General features: G+C 34.6%; 1 pseudogene; it reads right to left on the bottom strand.

Moving 5' to 3' along the window:
• Positions 1–9,440: 9,440 nt before the first annotated feature.
• LOC132169925 (uncharacterized) lies at positions 9,441–11,394 on the bottom strand (annotated as a pseudogene).
• Between the last annotated feature and the right edge of the window lie 490 nt (positions 11,395–11,884).

Below are 11,884 nucleotides of genomic sequence, written 5' to 3'. Positions count from 1 at the left end.
GTACTAGATGTAAGCCTGGCCTAGGTACCAATAATATATATAGGATGGAAAGAATCATTAAATTCAAATTATAAATTTAACCAGGTAGGAAAATGTAGATTTAATTATTTAATTAATGTTTTAACATATGACGTTTTTCATGGCTTGGCTCGACTAGATGACTATTGTTTTGGTTGTCAGACTATTATTTTCTTCACTCTGGTTGTTTGTTTTCAAAGTAAAAACAATCTAAATTACAAAAGACTCATAAAATATATAAAATTATTTGATATAATTTTATAAAATACTCGTAAATACTAAGTGGTCCCTTAAGACACAGGGCTACATATAGAGACAGTTGTGGTATCCCTTTGGTCCGAGATAAGCGCTGCTAGATTTAGAGGAAGGCCGATAAAATCCATCACAAGGTGCACACTGTACATTTTGCAGTGAGGCGGTAGCTGGCACGCCGTCTTTTAGTACTGCCACCTTCTCATTCTTCCTTGTGGCCAATATTTTAATTGCATTTTATCATATCTTAGCTGGTTTCAGCTATTGGGTCTTCTTTCATGTTTTCTGTTCTCCAAGTTTAAGTCCACCCAAAATTTTTTTTTTAAAAAAAAAACCTCTAGGGCAAGATTTTTACGCTTTGAGTTCATTTGAGTTTGCGATTTCAAAACGTTTGATTTAAAAATTGCAGTTTAAGATGTGTGATTTGAAAATACAATTTTTAAAAACACAAATAAGTGGTTGATAAAATCGCAGTTTAACCTTTAAAATTGTAGTTTTGATCCGCAAAATCACTGTGCCAAATGCATGCGTTGTTAAAAATATAAAGGGAAAAATTCACTTTACCCCCCTGAAGTTTCAGAGTTGTTAATTCAAACTTCAATGTTTAAAAATTGTCAATGTTACCCCCTAATGTTTCAAAAATTTTCAATTCAGATCTTCCATTACTAATTTCCTTCTAATTGGACGGAAATCCTCCCACGTGCGTCTCACGTGGGATTTTGATGTTCTCTATTCCAATTTTGACCTCATTAAAACCTATGAAATTAGGTAATTACCTTCAATTTTATAAGTTTTAATGAGGGTAATTACATAATTTCATAGGTTTTGATGAGAAAAAATTTGGAATAAAGAGCATACAAATCCCATACGAGACTCACGTGGAATAATTTCAGTCCAATTAGACGAAAATTAGTAACAGAGGGTCTGAATTGAAATTTTTTGAAACATTAGAGGGGTGCATTGCCAATTTTTAAATATTAGAGTTCGAATTGAAAAACCCCTAAAACTTTATATGGGTAAAGTGAATTTAACCCAAATATAAATTAAACAACACACTTTTTCCTTTCAACCAAGTTGAAGTTAACCCCCACAAAATACAAACTAATCACATCTTTCCATGACATTTATAATAACTTGGATAGTCTTTGTTTTCCTTTCATCACAGGCAACTTGAGTAGTCAAGGCAAAATCTGAGAGTTAACTTGGGTGCATAAAGACATCAAGCATAGATAGCATATGCTTCCATGTGACAATCTATTTTATTACCGATTAATCACAAATTTGAGGTTACGTAATTCTACACACATTCTTATTTTTATATTCTAAATTTAATGCTAATCTTTACTTTTATGTTTAAAATATACACTTAAAAATGTAAGAGCGAAAATTTGTATTAATCTACCTTGCATTTATAGCTGTCACCTACCGTCATTGTTAGCCACCCACCCCGCCTTTGTTCCTTCAACAGTATTTGTCATCGGTCTTCACCAGCTTCCGCTATTATTTTCTAATTTAATTTTTCTCACAAATTTCAACACGTCCTTAGAGCCTCATCATTACTTCAAGAGTATTAACAGAATGGCCAAGAAAAAATGTAGCTGGAGTTCACATGAGTAACAGATAGGGCAGTTAAGTTAGATGTCAAGGCACCGTTCAATTGAGTCCCATCATGTAGGAAATCGGCTGCCACTTTTAAAGCATTGATTATTAATGTGAGTCACGTGTGTGTGTGTGATCGATGGCCCATGATTGTTTTGTGGTTTTTGCTTTGATTGAGTTGCTTCCTATCGTCAAGAATACTTTATTATATACACACAAATCAAGGTGGCAGAGTCCCACCATTCACAGGTTCGAAGAAATTTCCTGATGGAAGCCTACCACTGACCTGGTTTCAGATACCAATCATAATTTGTCAACATCTATAAGCCTCTTAGCAAGATTATCAAATACTGTTAATTATTGACATTTGTTAATCCTACTAAAAAAATTATATAAAATCACAGGTTTAAAGATAGATATTAATTTAATAAACTCAATTTAGACAAAAATAAAAAATAAAAAAATTGTTTAGAGTAAGTTGTGACGTAGACTAAGTTGCTTTCGAATTCCAGAAGTAATAAGGAGAAGGTGTTTACGTTTGAATGAAGTCTAATGCTTGTCCGAACAATAGATGAGCTTTAGGGGGGATTCTCAAAAGCCTCGGTCAAAGTGGCTATCAATCAACATTCGAATGAGGGTTGCTGAGACCCAAAGCATCCAATTTGTATCACAATTGAATTTTATTCAGTCAACTGCTAAGTCTTGAGGTGTTCGGTCAATCGAAACTCATCCGAACTGGAGTTTCTGCATGGTTCGATGTTGGGAAGATGGGTATTACTAGTGAACTGTTCATTTTAATTTTGTGAGTTTTGTGTGTTAGAAGGGTTAAAAGACTTTTTTTTATAGACAATTACAAAGCAAAACAAACAAGCTACAAATCATGATACAAAAAGTGGGTGTCCCATGAGTCATGTCGACCCTTTGGTGTAGGATAAAAAAGACAAGTATAATATTATTTCTATAGCAGAAGAGACCACATAAACAAATCAAAAACAGAACACCACACAATCCATTAATTGAGAAGATACAAGATGTGCTGCAACTCTTTCCTTGTCATGACTATTCATGGCGGGTGACAGCTAGCTAGGGTGCATGTGTGTCCCTGTTTTAAAAATGATGGCATGCATGCATGGACTCCATTTTCCACATACCATGCAATGATCGATGCAACACTTCTTTTCAAATGCATCTTCTTTCGTCGTCGAGTGAGTTCAAAGACATTTTTAGCTTCTTTCCATGCCAAAACATTTTTATCTTACAAAAATCGAATTCTTTAATGGACAAGTTGACTATCATGATTGATCATCAAGATTCTTTCTTTAACCTCAAGATTTTTCTTCAAAAGCTAAAATATGAATGAAGAATCATGCCTATTTTTAGGCCAAAAATGTATATATATTTAACTATATATAAATATTTAATGAGAAAACTTTAAAACGGGCTGGCAGTCATGGCCTCCAATCACCTTGCTCCGCCGGTGCTTAAGAGCAACTTTTAGATTGCTATTTATTTTTAATTTATCAAGATATAGATCAATTTCAATAAAGGATCCATACAATGAATCAATATACATAAAAAAGAAGAGAAGTGGGTAGGGTCTTTTAAGAAAAAAAATGTTGATTTTGAAAATAATAGAGGAAATTTGTTTTTCTCGCCAATATTTGGTACCATATCCGAAGGGATCCTAGGAGTTGATATAAAGATGTTGTAATTGGTTGGTGTGTTTGATAAGCAAGGTCCCAGTAAAGTGCACCATGACAGAGCCAGAAAACTGTTTCAAACTGTTAGAATATATAATTAGCTTAAATTAAATAGAGTAATAAAATGAAAATAACTATCTTTGAATTTTAGAAGGTGTTGGGATACAATACCGTTCCGTGCGACCGCTCTAAAAATAGGCTTGTTGAGCACGATATGGAGGTCCGTAAAAGACTTGAGTTTGTCTCCTTTGCCTTAACACTAAGATTAGGAGTGCTAGGCTTACAAACAAATTTTACAGAAAAACTTTTAAAAATTGATGTGGCATAACATGATTAAGTTTTTTATAATTTGAACTTATCTTATATCCAATCATATTGTGCCACAGCAGTTTTTAAAAGTTTTTCTGTAAAATTTGTTTGTAAGTCTAACATCCGTCTAACACTAATTCATTTTAGATAAAATGCAAACTCGCGTTCCAACCATAGAGTTGGTACAAACAAAGGAGTTAATTCAAACAACAATACATACGTGTAACGCCCCGGCTAGTTAGGCCATGAATAATTAATAAGTATTTTGGTATTTGGAACCACCTTAGACCTAACACGTCCGCATTTATTAAAGTTCTCAATTTGACATTATTTTAAGGACATAAATTTCCTTCAAATCGGTCCGGAGGAAATATCCACCAACCCATGTAAAATAGTGTCAAATGTCTGTAAACATTTAAAAGGCACATTGAATTTAGTTTAAGTTAGTAAACTGCTATTAATGAGGTTAAGAATTTAATGTGTATTTTAAATGTTTATCGATACTTGGTACTATTTTAAATGGTTTGAAAGATATTTCCTCTAGTTTGAAGGAAATTTATGTCCTTATTTCAATTACTATGCATTTTGATAAGAGAAATGTTTGGGGTATCAAATCTTTTACCAAAAGATCCTTACCAAACTGATGTGTAACTCATTTATTGGGGAGAAACAAAACAATTAATTAAGAGAAATGTAATTGATACCAATGTTTAGTAAGACTATCTTGATAAAAAATTTGGTACCTATAGGATTTCTCTTTTGTTAAATATTCTAATAAATCTTGTAATTCTTTGCGCGTCTGAGATTTGAAAGATTGGGCTCTCGTCATTTATTAAATAGTAACTAGTTTGGAGACAGAAAAGACTTCCCCAAAACTTCCAAAATAAATAATGCCACTATTCTTCAGTGACATTTTGTTTTTTAATCAATAAATACATCTTCTAAACTGTTTGCATAATAATTTATAAGTAGATATGTTAATGGGGGATATGCAGATAAGTTCACACCCTATAAAAGCCAAACAACCATGCATCACTCTGAGAGAGTTACGTACAGTGATCCACGTGGAACATGCCTAATCTTCTAGAATAATATAAAAAGTGTAAATAGTCGTTATCTTTGTTTTGTGATATAATGCATTGTCAAATTACCTTGGTCATTTTTTAAGAGATGTAGGAAATATATATGTTGATGGATTAATGTAATCTCTTAGAATTTTCTGCTCGAATTACAAGAAATTCGAACATGAAATATTAGATGTTCTAATAGCCGATAGACACTGATCACACATCAATCCAATAAAAAAAAGGTAGAATATTGTATGTAGTATATAACATTTATCTTGCATATAAGCCTATGATTTGCATTGTAGTAATACTTTAGGCATTGTTATATGTATATCATATATAGCATATTCAAGGTAATTTGAAAGCATATTAATTCCTTTTCTATCAAAAGTTACATGAATTTAACAAAACGTACATTACTCGCCTCAAACGAAGTCAATTAGTACTTAGCCAAGATGTTATTAAATTAATTTTTACAAAAAAATTAATTTACAAGTCGGCCTCTAAAAATGATACGTGTCCATAACATATGATAAACATGTCATTTTTAGAGACTAAGAGGGTGTTTAACAAAACACCCTCCCACCCTAAATACTATTCATCTCCTTTTGTCAAAAATAAATAAATAAATAATATAAAAACATTCTCATTTTTTATATCACATTATTCATTTTTTATTATTATTTAAATAAAAAAAATCATTAAAAAACAAAACTTTTCTACTTTTCAATACTATCTTTTCACTTTTCTATACTAATTATTATACTAATTTTTTTTCTCACCAAACATAAATGTTTGAGAATGTCATGTTGTTAACCCCTAATTTGTTAGAATTTTTTAGAACATATAATGACATAATGTAAGACTTTATGAGGGAAGCATTACAGGAAAAGCAGAGAGCAGGAGCCAAAATAGCTTTAATCTTGACTACTCCCTTCCCTTTGCCCCTGGAGAATGTCTCTAATTGTAGGACCCTTCTCTCCTTTCCTTGTTCTTCCCCTTCTTTTATAGTGACTATTTTCTTAGACAATGAGATGGATTCTCTGTTGGACATTGGTCCAAGAGAAAGCCTAAAGCTTGGAATCATAGAAATTCCATTTCCACTCACTGGGGAGACCAACAAACTTTGCTTTAACTTTCATGTCTCTCTCCTCATTCTCCACATATATATTCATATATTCATATTTTAATGTATTTATATCAAATTGTAATTAATTTATCACTATTCTAAATGAAAATATCATAGGTTTGAACTTTAATGTTCACATTGTTCTTTTAGAGAGAGAGAAGAGAGAGAGAGGGAACATTCACGTGATAGAATCAATGCATGCGTGCTTGCTTTCACTCCATGCATATAGCAGAGACGTACATTATGGTTTATGAGCAAGACAATTAAGTGGGCCGGTTCTCTACTTGGGACAAAATGATACTCTTGCATCAACCATTTATGTTTTTTGGTAAGGCATGACAGTGTACTACAGATCTATAGCCAATGAGACCGAATAACTCATCATGTACTACACAAGCCAAATTATTGCTCCAAGCTCATTTATGCTTCTTACTTGAGTGTGCACCATCAACCTCAGACAGTGAATATTGAAAAATAAATAAATAAAAATAAAACCTTAGACAGTAAACTAGGAAGCTTATTGGAAGTGCCCGTGAGAGATGTCTTCCATGTTTAAGTTAGTAAAGAGAATGCTTGCTAGCTAGGAAAAAAGGGAATATTCGAGCAATACGGTAATAAAGGTGTGTGTACTCGGAATGGTTGCCCTCTCTTAAGCATAGTGTTTTTTTCTTTATACGGCCGTTAGTCACGGGCTGTCCTTTAATAAGGCATGACCCTAGCCAGGTGTGGCATTTAATTCATGTTTTTAGTAAGGTACATGTGTCGCTCGGAGATAAGGTAAGGCTCGGACTGAGTAGTGACGTCAAATTCCTTACCTCCAGCCACGCTACAACTGTTCACCATTGTCATATAGCGTCACATGTAATGTACGCCAACAGGTTAAAGACGTTACCTAATTCCTTGTTGGGCCTAATGGAAGCCTCGTTTGGTTCGCAGAATGTTTAATCCATTGAAAAATGATTAGCTATTACTACGAATAGAAGAGTGGAATAAAACAGCCATTCCTATTCCTTAGCTTGGTGATAGCACACATGCAAAAATTGAAAATTGAATCAAAATGACGAAAAACCCCATATTATTATTTTTTGAAACTCATATTAAAAAAAATAATAATAAAATAAAATAAAATGCAACGAGTCCCTCGAGGCGTCTAGGGGGTGGTGCGACCACCCCTGACCTCTTTTGTGGGTGGCCGACCACCCCAATGGGTGATCAAGCCACCCTTGAAGCAAATCTAGGGTGGCTACATACCCCGAACCATCTAAGGGTGGTACGACCACCCCCGACCTTTTCTTTAGGTGGCCGACCATCCCAATGGCCACCCACTTTATTTTATTTATTTATTTTTTTTTTTTTTAAGTTTAAAATGTTTTTTTTTTTTTTTAATTATAGGAGTATTTTTGAAAAAATGTATTCTATTTCTTAAGAATTAGTTAAGCCACTTAAATGTGTATGAGATTAGTAGTTTCATAGGAATAAACTATTTTCAGTAATAGTATGTTATCAAACAAAAGAATAGTTATACCTAAAATTAGTTGATTCATTATAAGGATTTATTTTGCAAACCGAACGGAGCCTAATAGTTACAAGTCCACTAAGCCATTGGGATTTGTTGTTTGGGCCCGCAACTTCGTTATGACACGAACAAAACAAAGTGTGAAACTCGATCGTTTGGGAGGGAAGAGGGTTTACACCAAGTTGATGAAAAACCAAAACTGATGGGCTTGATATTAAAAGCTGCAATGCCTAATGGGCCGTCATGTTGCCCCTTCACATTACTACTTTAAAGACCACGTACACAAATGGTTGACGGCAGAAACATTGCCCAAGTATACATACCACTTTTTTATTTTAGGGTAAAGTATACTTAATTCCCTAAAATTACCACCCTAATGACAATTTACCTCCTAAACTATCAATTGCGACAATTTATCCCCCAAACTACCAAAACAATAACAATGTACCCCCCCAATACTAACAAAATAACGAAATTACCCCTATAGAATTTAGTATAGGGGTAATTTCGTTATTTTGTTAAAATTTAGTATTTTTATTTTTTATTTTAATAAGGGTAATTTCGTCATTTTTAAAAAAAATTGGGGGTACATTGTCATTGTTTTGGTAGTTTGGAGAGTAAATTGTCGCAATTGATAGTTTGAAGGGTAGATTGTCATTATGGTGATAGTTTGAAGGGATTAAATGGACTTTACTCTTTATTTTATAATATTATGACCTTTTTTTGAAGAAAAAAAAGACCATTAATTAACAACTCTAAATATAAAACACTCACAGAACACTCAAAACTACTTTCACTTTTATGTCACACCAAAACATTTTTTTACTAAAAAAAAAATATATTAAAAAACAATTTATCAAACGAACGGTAGTTTTTAGCATTATACTCTTATTTATATATTAATATAAAAGTAATGTTACTTTTCATACTAATTTCATACAAGTTGATGTGACGTATTTTAAATAATTTTTTATTTGTAATTTTTTTTTTTAAGTAATTAATATGATAAATTACTTAAAACACGTCATGTCAACCACCGTTAAATAAGTATGATAAATAGAGAAAAATTAAAACGTTAGATATTTGTATAATGTTAAATGGACTCAGCCCAATGCCCAATCTGTGCCAATGAATTATTAGCCATATGGGCGACCATGAGTGGAGCTTGCCAACAAAAGGTCAGTGCCTGTTTGCATGAACGGGAGCATTATTTATGTGACGTGTCCTATTTTTTAAGGCAAAATGACAAGATTGGGTCCTTGTATAGGGATTGGTTCCGCACTTCAAATTGCTTGAATCAACATGTAACCACAATCCTTCTATGAAAATTGTTCGATTGGCGTGTAATTTGAACAACTAAGGATTCTTATTTTTGTATATAGTCCACAGTAGAAGATAAGGAGATCATACTTATATATTTCTTCGTTAGCTTAAGCAACTTAAGCATTGAAGAATTTCATCACCGAACTATTACTCATAACATCCAAGAACTTTACCAAATATTTCTTTGTCAACTTAAGCATAAAAGAATCTCTTGGCTGACAAATTTCAACAAGCTTCTAAAATGTTTCACCCCTGTTGTAGGGGGTTTCATTGGTTGTATAGGAGTAGGACCACTTAATCAATTGCATCATTATTTTGTATCATCAAGGAGAAAAATAAGTGAAAAATAATGTACCCTATACATACATGTTTGCTTTGAAAACCAATCTATGCTTTAATTGATTTCGTCACACAAAACAAACTTCAAAAAGCAAAGCATATAGAAGTAGTAGTTACAGGCCAATAATCACACATCAACAAAAAAAGAACACAAACCTCACACAAGCGTATAACAAAATGAAAATTCACTAAACATTACATACATCAATTATTACATTGGACCCTAGCTGATGGTAAAGACTATTGGGAACCCGACCCGTTTTTATCTCCAACCTGATGCTCAGTGAATCTTCCCCACCCGGCACCGCAATATTTGGATAAACCGGAACCATGCCTGAGTTTCTAACCCCATAAAACACTTGCTGATTTACCCCATCTTGAATAACTCTTGACTGCACATCATACGGGTCAAACGGTACTGGCTGAGCCACACCCGGTCTCATCCCTCCTCCATATAATGGACTCATTCCCGGTACAGCATGGTGGTACCCGAGTGGCAGTTGACCCGAAACTGCGTGATATTGCTAAGAATATGGGGCCGGAATGGCCACGGGTTGAACAGAAACATTCCCGGGAGGAACAGGACCCGAAACATAGTAAACTTGTATTGGCTGTACGACATGACCCTGGTAACGAGAATCCTGCATGTATTGCATTACCGGGTTTCCTGGGTGCCCATTTGGTTGCGATATGGGAGGGCCACCGGCCTCTGCTAATCCCTCTATTTGATTCTCCTTTGCTTGCACCTCCGGTTCCGGATTATCTGGCTTGGTCTTTACAGGTGGAAGATTCGGTATCGGCGGTACACACGAAACCGATGAAACTGAACAAAACGGCGAAGACAAAGCCGGAGCAGGAGAACCCGGATCCGAATTCGACACATTATCGGCTAGGAGGTTCCGGGTCTTCATTTTCGGGTCGTCCGAATTATCCAGCCCGAAGAGATAGTCGGGTAACTCGGAGAGAATCGAGGAGGCTTTTGACCAGCCTCGCTCGAGCGCCGAGCCGCCGGCGTTGAGAGCATCAAGGAACCAGTGGTCAAGGTTAGCCGAGTAGTGAGCTGATACTGCTTGCTCTGGAGCTGTCGCCTGTCTGAAAGAGAAATAGCCGAAGCCGAGCCGACCTCGGGTTCTGACTCTGTGCTAAGCAGTCGTACTCTTCCATCATGTTCGCCACGTCCTCGTCCTTTGTCACGGAAATCAAAGCATCAAGATCTTCGTTCGGAAGCTGGTACTTGACAGTCGTTACATTGGCTAAAATGTAAAAGAATTAATACAAACGCTGAATTAAATTTGTAAAGTAATCCCACTTGTGCAATAATCTTTTTTGGATAATTTGAAATAAATAATAAAAATTTGAGGTTTTGGGAGTACTATGCCTGAAAAAATTTAGGTTTTTTCAGGAAGAAAATTAAAGGATATGGAAATTGGGTTGTGATGTAGACTGAGAGCTATTTACCCCATAATTTTAAAAATCTCTTCAAATTTTAAAAATAAATTCTCTAAATTTTTATTTTTACCCCTTAAAAAGTTTTTGCGTTAGTTTTGCCCACCTAAATATTGATATTCGGGTTTCACCCCTAAATGTAGACCAGATTGGCCATAGCTTTATAGACGGCATGGCCTCCCAATAAGAATAGTGTGACCTCCCAATCGGTGTTATTTATCAGTTTTATCAATAAGAAACATTTTTTAGAGAATTTTTCACTTATTTCCCATAATTCTTAAAATAATAATAATAATAATAATAATAAAATAATTAGGATTTATAGAAAAGTAAGTTATTTGCAAGTTTTTGTTCTCACCACAACGCATTTCAGCAAATGGTTTTTTTTTTTTTTTTTTGTAAATTAGTCCAAATTTAATTGCACCATTCAATCACTATTAAGTCCAAAGACAAACTCATACTTTTAGCTTCAGCAACTAGTGATGCGTAATACCATTGACTTTCTAAAAGGCGACCAACTGCCTTCTAGGCCCACGGGCCATCGGGCCCTTTTAATTCAGCCCACAAGCCTTGATCCATGGGGAAGATTGAGTGACCTCTCAAGTCCACACTAGCCGATGGGTGTTCTACCCAGAAACGACCCTTAAGAGAACCATCAGTTAATGGCCCCACGATTTGAGCATCGAATTGGGCCATCGGCCCATAGCTCTGGTTTTGGCCGATCTACCTACATGGTGGGTTAACATTAATGGTTGATTCGTGAGGAGAAAATTTTATTGACTTAAGCATCAAAAATGTCTCTGTTGATATCTCTAGCGAGTCACCCCTTGTTTCTTTATTTTGCAAGTACCCTAGACCAATTCGAGGGTGAGGTAGCGATCAACTGTATCAACCGCGACTAAATTTAACATCAAAATCTCCTTGAAAGAAAATTTAAAGTATCCCACAAGAATCAAAAAAGCCATTTTCTTGGTTACAACAAATTGCATTAATAGAAGTCCCCATCACCTATAGTTATGATAGTGGTGGGAGTTGTTCAAATAATGTGGCCAATATTAGATAAGTCATGAAAACACTATGTTCCAGCAAGAAATTGATACATCAATACATCATATCATATACAAAGCAATTAATATCTAGCTCGATCCAATTTGTGGCTAAAGCTGCTCCTGCGTCACCAATTAAT

This window comes from Corylus avellana, chromosome 1 (assembly GCF_965113065.1).
Source record: "Corylus avellana chromosome 1, dhCorAvel1.hap1.2, whole genome shotgun sequence".
NCBI classification, from domain to species: domain Eukaryota; kingdom Viridiplantae; phylum Streptophyta; class Magnoliopsida; order Fagales; family Betulaceae; genus Corylus; species Corylus avellana.
The sequence above is the reverse complement of the archived record's forward strand: the minus strand, read 5'-3'. Positions and strand labels throughout refer to the sequence as shown.